Source organism: Myotis davidii, unplaced genomic scaffold, assembly GCF_000327345.1.
Source record: "Myotis davidii unplaced genomic scaffold, ASM32734v1 scaffold238, whole genome shotgun sequence".
NCBI lineage: Eukaryota > Metazoa > Chordata > Mammalia > Chiroptera > Vespertilionidae > Myotis > Myotis davidii.
In genome coordinates this window covers 7,218,821-7,228,673 of record NW_006293779.1, presented here as the reverse complement: position 1 = coordinate 7,228,673, position 9,853 = coordinate 7,218,821, and the positions used below count along the sequence as shown (strand labels likewise).

Genomic DNA, 9,853 nt, shown 5'->3' with positions numbered 1-9,853 from the left:
GATAAAAAATAAAAAAAGAGTATGAAGGCAACCTAACCATGTAACAAACAGGGAACAGCCAAATGACTGGATCACACAATGATACAACAAAATATTAGAAAGCCATTAAGAAAAATGGTTACTTAAGAATGTACGTGACACAAAGTTAACTTAAAAAAATTAGTTAAACCCAGTCCCACCCGGCACTCCGCGCCCACCGCCCCGCAGCCAGCCCATTGCCCCCGGTCCGCACCGCCGCCGCCGGCCCGTCCCCACCGCAGCCATGGACGCCATCAAGAAGATGCAGATGCTCAAGCTGGACAAGGAGAACGCCATCGACCGCGCTGAGCAGGCCGAGGCCGACAAGAAGCAGGCTGAGGACCGCTGCAAGCAGCTGGAGGAGGAACAGCAGGCCCTCCAGAAGAAGCTGAAAGGGACGGAGGAGGAGGTGGAGAAGTATTCAGAGGCAGTGAAGGACGCCCAGGAGAAACTGGAGCTGGCTGAGAAGAAGGCCACCGATGCCGATGCCGAGGCAGATGTGGCCTCCCTGAACCGCATTCAGCTGGTTGAGGACGAGCTGGACTGGGCGCAGGAGCGCCTCGCTACAGCCCTGCCAAAGCTGGAGGAGGCTGAGAAGGCAGCTGATGAGAGCGAGAGAGGAATGAAGGTCATTGGAAACCGAGCCATGAAGGATGAGGAAAAGATGGAGCTGCAGGAGGTGCAGCTGAAGGAGGCCAAGCACATCGCTGAGGATTCAGATCGCAAATATGAGGAGGTGGCCAGGAAGCTGGTGATCCTGGAAGGAGAGCTGGAGCGCTCAGAAGAAAGAGCTGAGGTGGCTGAGAGCCCAGCCAGGCAGCTGGAGGAGGAACTTCGAACCATGGACCAGGCCCTCAAGTCCCTGATGGCCTCAGAGGAGGAGTACTCTACCAAAGAAGATAAATATGAAGAGGAGATCAAACTGCTCCCCCCACGTCTGTCCCCTAGTGTCTCCCCTCCCCCTCCTCATGTGCTGCTTCCTCTCACAGAGACCTTGGCCAGTGCCAAGGAGGAGAACGTGGAGATTCACCAGACCCTCGACCAGACCCTGATGGAACTCAACAACCTGTGAGGGTTGGCCCTGCCTCCAGCCAGGCTACAGTTGCCGCCCCAACCCAATAAAACATGTTACTGGCAAAAAAAAAAAATTAGTTAACATAAGTAGTATATAGGGTATGATTCCATTTCTGTCAAAAATACACACATATAAATACAATAGTCTGGAAAGATGTACACCAGTTTTAACAGTGTTTATTCCTAGGAAGAACAAACTGGAGGAATTAAGGGAGCAGGGGAACGTCCCTTTTTTATTTTTTTTAATGAACGTCCATATTGTTTGAAATATTTATTTCTTAATTTTTAAATAAAAATAAAATATTTTGCCACACAGTAAAATAGATAATCAAATTGGTATCTTAGTAAAATGTATTGTTACTGAAAAAAATTCCAAAGAAAAGGCAAAGTACTTATAACCATTTTTTAAAAAAGTCAGAAGCCTGGCCAGCATGGCTCAATGGTTGAGCACTGACCTATGAACCAGGAGGTCACGGTTCAATTCCCAGTCAGGGCACATGCCTGGGTTGCAGGCTGGATCCCCAGTGTGGAGCATGCAGGAGGCAGTGTTTCTATCTCCCTCTCTCTTCCTCTCTGAAATCAATAAAAATATATTGTTGTTTTTAATCAGAAAATATTAGTTCTGACCAGAGTTGTTAGGTGGTTAGAGTATCGGCCTACAAACCAGAGGGTCGTATATTCAATTTTCAGTCAAGGGCACGTACCTGGGTTGCAGGATTGATCTCTGCCCCCAGTTGGGGCTCATATGGAAGGCAACCAATCAATGTCTCTCTCTCACATCAGTGTCTCTCTCTCTCTCTCTCTCTCTCTCTCTCTCCCTCTCTCTCCTTTCCCTCTTCTATTCTACTCTCTCTAAAAATCAATAGAAAAAATATCCTCACTCCTCTGGTGAAAATTTTAGATAATATAGGGCAGAAAGGGAGGTGGAACATTACAAGAGCATGTTAAAAAGTATGTGGTTAGAAGAAATATAATTTTAAAAATATATGAATTTAAAAAACCTAGAAGTTTAGGTCTTAAGAGCAATAAATAACAACAATAAAGCATACATGGAACAGTTACCAAAACTAAGCATAAATAGGGTAGCAAATATAAATCACAACAAATTATATAGAGTAAATTCTCTGAACATACTGGTATTGAACTATAAGTAAATAACAAAAAGATAATTAGAAAATAAATGCCCAACTGTTTAGAAAAGTAAGCAATATACTTCAATAACCTATATGTCAAAGAATAAAGCAAGAAAAAAAATCAGAAACTATTTTAAAATTAAGTTAATTTATACATATGCTAGGAGAATTTGAACAATAAAAAAGTTAAGTAGAATCTTAATATGAAACAAAATAGGAGTTTATCTGAATAATCAATAAACTCATACTAAATACTCCATCTCTGAATGTTTCCTATCATCTCTACATATAAAAAGCCTAATATGCAAATTATCCCCTCAGGAGTTCGACCGGAAGACCAGGAGTTTGACCAGGAGACCAGGAGTTCGATCACTCATTATGACGTGCGTTGACCACCAGGGGGCAGTGAGGAACAAAGGAAGGCCCAGGCTGGCAGCTGGGCCCAATCGGCCCTGATCACCAGCCAGACCTCAGAACCCTACCTGTGCACAAATTTTGTGCACTGGGCCTCTAGTATATTTATATTTTTCTACATCTAACAGAAATACACATTTTTCTCAAGCACACAAACAACATTACTGACACTATATTAGGTCACAAAGAAAGCATCAAATTCCACAAGAAATACACAAACTGTCTTTGTTATATGAGAGATATGCCTTGCTTTGACAATTTACTACAAAGGTGGCAATTCTCTGCAAATTAATCTAGGAATTCAAATATATTCTCAATCAAAATTCTAGTTGGATCTTTTGAGGAACTCTGATCTTAATTGGAAATGTACATGAAAAAAAATAAAGATCCTTGAATATCTAGGTCAATTTTGAAAATAAAGAGGAGGGGGGACCCTTTCCCCCTGCCCACGTGGGAGTCCATTCTATGGGACTCTTGTCTGTGCTGTGGGATTCTTTCCGCTTCCCCACGTGGGAGTCTGTACTTGTTCTTCAACAAATCTCCATCTTTGCTATAAAAAAAAAGAAAAGAAAGAGAAGGAACTTGCCTTTTAGAATATTAAGACATATCTCAAACCACAGTCATAGAAATAATATGGCACTGCCACAAAAATAACCAACACAAAAGAATAAAGAGATCAGAAAAGAACATATATCGAAATTTATTGCATTATAAAATGACTCTTCAAAGGGATAGGTTGTCTAGTAGAATCAATAAGATAAATCAAAGACCTAAATAAAAAAGGGAAAACTACATGTGTGTATAGGTTACAATGTAAACAGTATCCCTTAATATGAAACAAGAAAGGTTAAAAGTCACTGATCTTGCCCAGCCAGCGTGGCTCAGTAGTTGAGTTTCGACCTAGGAACCAGGAGGTCACAGTTCCATTCCTGGTCAGGGCACAAGCCTGGGTTGCAGACTGGATCCCCAGTGTACATCTCCAGTGTACATCCCCAGTGTACGGGTGCAGGAGGCAGCCAATCAACGATTCTCTCTCATCATTGATGTTTCTATCTCTACCTCTCCTTCTCTCTTCCTCTCTGAAATCAATAAAAAAAAAATCTTTTTAAGTCACTGATAAATAATACTCTTGGAAAATAAGAAAATATAGCAAAACCAGCAGAAAATAGAAAAATGGGCAAAAAATATCAAAAAGCATTTCAGAAATGAAGAAATTTAAAAATACTAAGGACATTAAGAGTTATTCATACTCATTAGTAATCAAAGAAGAGCAATTAAAAATATACAAAATTCCTAATATTGGCAGGGTATGAAGATACAGGGACCTGTATAAACTACTCCTAGAAATTGAAACTACAGCAATTTTTTTTTAATCCTCACCAAGGATATTTCTCCATTGATTTTTAGAGAGAGTAGAAAAGAGAGGGAAAGACAGAGAGAAATATCAATGTGAGAGAAACACATCGATTGGTTGCCTCCTGCACGAGCCCTGACCAGGGCCAGGGCCGGGAGGAGCCTGCAACCAAGGTACGTGCCCTTGACCGTGCCCTTGACCAGAATGGAACCAGGGACCCTTTGGTCCACAGGCCAATGCTCCATCCACTAAGTCATACTGGCAAGGGCGAGGCTTTATTTATTTTAAGTACATGAATACTCTACTTCATTCCTGGGTATCTCAAAGAAATTCCCAAACCAAGTCCCCAAAGGACACTGTATGAGGATATTATTTGCAGCATTTAACACACAAGGAATGCACTGCACAACTAGTTATTTGCATAGACCAGAGTATGAACGGTGCCCCTTTGACTGGTGCCACATGGCAGCCCTAAAACAGTGAACCAAAGAGACTAAAATGTTTGCCCACAAGGCACTTACATTTTAATATTGTAGCTGCCTGATAAACATTTATTGATTGAATACAAGGACAAAGGAAAAAAGCAAGGCCCACCACCAAAAGTTAGGCTTTATTACCTCACAAGTACCTGCCTGGCAAGTTTAGAGAACATATTTTATGAGTATCTGAAGCCCCACCACTTCGGAGATCCTGATTTGGGTCCTAGAATACAGACACAAACTAATAATTCTAAAGATGTTTAATTCACTAATATCTATCTTCATACATAAATATGCTATATAATGTCTTTTCAAGATGTTTCAAGTATGAACATTTTTCTCAAATGGAAAACATGTGCATACCCCAGAGATAAATAATTCCCAGAGCATAAAAGAAACTGTACACACTAATAAATCAGTATCACCAAGCAGAGGGAAAGAAGGTAACACAAGTACACCTCTATTGGAGACCACAAGCCCCAAACTAAGTCTCTTTATAGGGATTTCTTTCCCAAGCCATTTTTAAAATATTGGGAAGCAAGGATATTGCTAAATGATCTCACAATATGTCTGTTCCTCTCCCTACACCTACCCCCTGAAATCAAGCAGCGAGCAATTACTGAAAATCGCTGTTCTATATTTCATCTCCCTACAGGCTACTGTTCCCACTTTCAGTCCCAATGCAATCCTAGACACAACTCCAGATAGTCTAGTAAAAATCTGTCTATGAGCAGCATGCACAGTTCTTCCTGACTATACAACACCTGCCTTCTTCACTTTTTCAGGTATTTGTAGAAACCACTGATTGAACAGCATCAGAGTAGTGACAAATCACATGAGACTGATATACAGTGGAGAAAACAGAACTAGATTTAGGTATTATCCCTACTACTTGGCTTCCACTGGCCACTGAACCAGAACTAGATTTAGATATTACCTATTTGACCTTCTACTGGCCATTTAATCTCTTCAGCAACTCAATTTCCTTAGCTGTAAAATAGGAGTACCTATTCACCTGTTTTACAGGGTTGTTACATGGATTAAATGAAACAGCATTAAACCCTGGCATGATTTACTCCTCTCCTTATTAGGTTACCACCAAATGGTCAGACAGACAAAATGCACTAAGTAAAATGAAAATTGTTCATATAAAAATAATTTAAAATGAGGCACACTTTTCATTCATTCACTCAAAAACTATTGAACAATATCTAGCAGGCACTATTGTAGGCACTCAGGATACAGCTGTGATCATGACGATCTCTGTTTATTTAATTGATTTTTTTTATAGTGAGAGGAAGGGAGAGGGAGAGAAACTCTGATGTGAGAGTGAAACATCAATCAGCTGCCTCCTGCACGACACCTCCCCCATAAAACCCCCACTTGTGCCCAGACCAGGAATCCAACGGGCAAACCCAACCAGCTGAGCCAGGACAGCCAGGAAGACTATCTGTCCTTAAAGAGTATCAGAGAGCACATTCCGGGTTGTGGGCTAGATCCCCAGTAGGGGGCGTGCAGGAGGCAGTTGATTGATGTTTCTCATTGATGTGTGTCTCCCTCTCTTCCTCTCCCTTCCTCTCTCTAAAACCAATAAAAACATTATTTTTAAAAATATATCCTCAGATGATGAACAAAAAACATAAAATAATAATTTCTCATAATTATATATATATCACTGTGCATACTTAGAGTCCTGAAGATAGGAACTGTGTTTTATTTATCCTCTATTCTCAAAGTTCGATCATCATGATTTTCACAAAAGAGACGCTCCTTACTATGCTATTTCATTCATTTAACAGATACTTACTAAGCATCTTCTATGTGTCAGATGCTGCACCAAGCCTGGGAATACAACAATCGGGTGAAAATAAGACAGAGACTGCTCTTATGGATCTTACAGCCTACTGTAATAAAAGAACCCGGGGGGGGGGGGGGGATGTTTAACCAAAGGTATATATTTCCCACCTGCAGATAAAATTACAATAACAATCTAAAAATGAAAAAAAAATACCAAAATAGAGTTCAAAAGAACTTGAAGTTTATAATCTTATAACATATACTCAAAATATTTAAAAGGTAACACAGCCCTGACTGGTTTGGCTCAGTGGATAGAGCGTTGTCGGCCTTCGGACTGAAGAGTTCCAGGTTCGATTCCAGTCAAGGGCACCAAAAAAGAAAACACAAATTACAGCCTATTAACTTTAATGTGATGTCTTTTCTATTGTTTGATATAAGCCACATAAATTATTTAACTCTCTAAAAATCTCTACCTTATATTTAAATAAAGTTAACACATTTTATGTATGGTTTTCTCCCTAACTTTGCGCTTCCATAGGACTTTTTATCCAAAAAGCCTCCGTGACTCATTTTTCACAAAAATCCTCCCCCAGTGAAGGGACATTAACAGAAATATAGAACATTCCTAGTACAAAATAAAAACCCAAATACCAAGAAATCAATTCAGTAACACACTGAGTAATGAAACTTCATTGTGTATATCCAAAAAGAAATGCTAAGTATACAATTCAAAGTCATGCAGCACTTCTCTGAAGTGACTCCTTGAAGAGACAAGATCACTCTACTCAGGTGCTGACAGTGGATGGGCTCATGAGTTCTCATAACAAGCTGTAATCCCACCACCTGTCTAGCTGGTTTCCAGAGGTTACTGGTTTATCTATGATTATGTATTTGAGAGACATACAATCAAGGACATATCAAAGGATGGTTAAAAGACTGCCAGGAAAAATAATTTAGGAATTAATAGGCATTCACTTCTACAGGTGTTGTTTCACCCATGACCTAAAAAAACTGTCAGTGTATATAGTATTCAAACTCCTATGAACTCCACTGCTACTATGGTTCAAAATTGTGACAGAGGACACTGCTTAACATATTACTCAATATCACCTATATGGTGCTCCATGTGAATCTGACATAAGGAAAAGTAAACATTACATGTCCCTCTCAGGCTTCCTCTCCATGTTAATCCCCAACTTCAACCACTGTGTGTGTGTTATGTTGGCAAATGTATGAGTGCTGGAAAAGAATAAGTACAGGGTGGTAAAGAATAATTGTAGAGTGATAATAAAGAAGGACCCATAGATTTTTTAAATAAAAGTAAAATGAAGCAAGCTTACTTATAAAATTACTCAAAATATTTTCATCCTCTCAGCTAACATGTGGACTCAGAAAGAGTCAATGACCATCTCAAAAAGTACAAAAAACTAGTGACAAAGCCAAAAGCACCTGCAAACAAACCTGACAGAACGATGAAAGGGATGAAATATTTTTCAAAGACTGCTTTCCAACTCTGCGAATACAGTCGCAGTTTGTTTGCTGAGAGTGACTCTAAGGTGGAGCAAATAAATGCTAATTACTGATGGTCAGATTAACTGACCTAAAAGAGGTCAAACTTTATACACGTTAAATGAACAAACAAAAAAAGCCAAGTACATAGAAGTAATTACAGCTAACTGCAAAACACAAATCAATCTGACATTTAAGAAGTGTGGGCACAAGAAAATCGTTCCAATAACCTATGGAACGTATCATGTTTATTTCCCCATCCTACACATACTTGGGGGAAACGCAAAACTATAGGCATAGCTCATGGTCCGATGCCTTTTTAAACCAAATGAAATGTCTCTAGACACAGTGGATAAAACAATCTAAAGAGAAGAAAAGGAAGAGGGGGGGAAATCAGCATCAAGTGTAAAGTGAAGAAATAACACAAAAGTAGAGAAAGGGGAACCTCCTCAATTATAAATCTCATAAAGAGAAATTAAAACAGGGCGAGCAACTCCATTTCCCATCAAATACTAGTAAGTCTCTGCAGGCACCAGCAAAGGCTTAGACCCCACACACATAGAGGGTGTTTTAAGTACCACCAGAAGGGTGAACCAGGAATGCTAAACTCTTGTAACATAAAACCAATTTGAGAGGAAGAGCTTCCCAGACTCAAATCAATCCACTTCAGAAATATACAAAAGATATACAGCCTGCTCCCCTAAAATATAACCCATAAAGTTGGAAAATTAGAATTACAACTTATCGTCTTCTGAAGGACTAATCAAGATAGAGAATTATTAAAAATTTCTCAGAGAAAGTAATTAGATCATTCCATCATCTACCAAGGCCAGAATACAAATCTTCTTAAAACTGAAAAACAAAGTTTCCAAGTAAATCTTCAGTAGCCTGTTATTTATGGTCTTTGAAACATTTTAAAAGGATCCTTGAAACAAAGTTTCATTAGCATCCTTCTAGAAAGAGCTTCAATATGTTTCATTCTAGCAATTTAAAAGCTACCCAATATTCATTTCTACATTACATTATTGATTGCTTGCCTTTTAACATCTCCATAACAGCTGCTTGACAAATTACCTCACCTCATTCCTCAGGGGGTAAGGACAGCATGATATCCATGAATTCAAAAATGGCACCACAAACTGAACAGCGACAGACGAGCTAATTGCATCAGATGAATTTAGACACAGTTCTAACAGACTGGGCACTCATATAGCATTATACAATTAAATGCTCATACTTTAAATATTTTATTTGCCCTTAAGTGTAGAAGGCAGACCTTTCTTAAATTTATTTTCCTTTTAAAATATATGTTAGCTTCAGTAAGTCAGTAAGCTGGTACATGTTTGGAGTACTTTCTACAGAAAACCTAGTTTTTCAGAATAATTACTCTGAATAGTTTGCACAACTTTCAGATTTGGCTTTATTTCAACCTAAGAGATCCGTCAGCCCCCGAATAGTCTTCTTAAGACAATTTTGAAAATATTTTCCAGGTTTTTGCAAAATAAAAGCCAAATGTATTTTCAAAGATATAGTAAATATACTTCAAAATTACACAGTAAGATGTGTTGTATTTACCTCAGCTTATTTCTGATTAGTGCCAGAGAGGTAGAGTGAGATACAGAGAAAAAGTCACGGAGATACAGAGAGAAAGCACACATAAGCCATAATCTTGTAGAGTCCTGCAGGAAAAAAATAAAATATTGCTTTCCTCCCATAAGAGTAACAAAAATGGGGCGGATTTAAAGGCACATTTCAAACGAACAGCAATTTCCAGCCCAATTACCCTGGGTAAATGAACCTCTTTCTGGACGAAAACAATGCTCTCTCCTGACTTCAACCAATCTCATGATACAAACTTACCGATTCCTCTAAAGCGACCAAACACACCGCTGACTTGGAGTTTTTACACTGTATTAAAATGTCAATCACTTTAAAAAGGGGGGGGGGGCTACATCAACGGCCTTCTTCAAATGATCGCTCTTGCAACAGTGACCCTGACGGCGTTCATTCGCCTTTGGTAACTAACTATCCCGGTAACAAAAACACGCAGACCTCCAAGAGGCCGCCCCCCCCGG

General features: G+C 39.3%; 1 pseudogene; it reads left to right on the top strand.

Annotated features, from left to right (window-relative positions):
• Positions 1 to 174: 174 nt before the first annotated feature.
• LOC102761328 lies at positions 175 to 1,166 on the top strand (annotated as a pseudogene).
• The last annotated feature ends 8,687 nt before the right edge of the window (positions 1,167 to 9,853 follow it).